This window comes from Ipomoea triloba, chromosome 13 (assembly GCF_003576645.1).
Source record: "Ipomoea triloba cultivar NCNSP0323 chromosome 13, ASM357664v1".
Lineage (NCBI taxonomy): Eukaryota > Viridiplantae > Streptophyta > Magnoliopsida > Solanales > Convolvulaceae > Ipomoea > Ipomoea triloba.
This window is the reverse complement of record NC_044928.1, coordinates 17,689,826-17,691,160: the sequence shown is the minus strand read 5'-3', so window position 1 is coordinate 17,691,160 and position 1,335 is coordinate 17,689,826.

Sequence of the window (1,335 nt, the reverse complement as noted above, 5' to 3'; positions counted from 1 at the left end):
CCTTTACATTCTACATCAGAAAATAAAGATGGCTAAGGCAAATGCATTTAAGCAGAATAACCACACAGATCGAAGTACTATTGGTCAAGCAATGAATGAACTACAAGAAACTTTGATGCCAAATACTGAATAGTGATGTTTTCACTCATAAAATTATATTCGCTTTACACAATATATTACCCTTTTTGAGATTAGTACGATTACCAATAGGAAAAGCAATGCATTGTATGTAATTGTAATGGCATGCTCTGGGAAACAAAAAGTTAATTCCAAGAAATAAGAAAGAAAAGAGTATTTCTGTGCTTCCATTAATAAATATGTTAAAGAACGAAAAACCAAAACGTTTAAAATTGTCAGGAAATATTTTCTATCACTAATTAAATTTCACGTCACTGATTTGAAACTTGTAAAGCTTGTAGATTACAAATTATTTTTCCCATCACAAATTTGAAATTATTAAAGATTGTATATTACAAGAATTGGAGATGCGGGGCATCGATCCCCATACCTCTCGCATGCTAAGCGAGCGTTCTACCATCTGAGCTACATCCCCACACTAATAAATTAGATAAATATATTTGTTTATAAGGGCATGTGTTAAACAAGGTAATTGATTTGATTCAATCGTTTAATTGGATTTGACTGGTGTGCAATTAAATTCCAATTGATAACATCAATCCAATCTTAAATTATAACAGGTCAGGGTCAGAGTTTGTTGAAGAAGAAAAACAACTAGGCAATTCAAATTGTACGAACCTTGAAAAGCCTCATTATATAAGAGAATTGACTACCTAGCAACCCTCGCCTTTACATTCTACATCAGAAAATAAAGATGGCTAAGGCAAATGCATTTAAGCAGAATAACCACACAGATCGAAGCACTATTGGTCAAGCAATGAATGAACTACAAGAAACTTTGATGCCAAATACTGAATAGTGATGTTTTCACTAATAAAATTATATTCGCTTTGCACAATATATTACCCTTTTTGAATAAAATTATATTCGCTTTGCACAATATATTACCCTTTTTGAGTAAAATTATATTCGCTTTGCACAATATATTACCCTTTTTGAGATTAGTACGACTACCAATAGGAAAAGCAATGCATTGTATGTAATTGTAATGGCCTGCTCTAGGAAGCAAAAATTTAATTCCAAGAAATAAGAATGAAAAGAGTGCTTCGGTGCTTGATTTATAAATATGTTAAAGAACGAAGAACCAAAACGTTGAAAATTGATAGAAACTATTTTCCCGTCACTAACTAAAAACTTGTAGATCACAAATTAAATTTCTCGCCACTAATTTGAAATTATTCAAGCTTGTATATTACA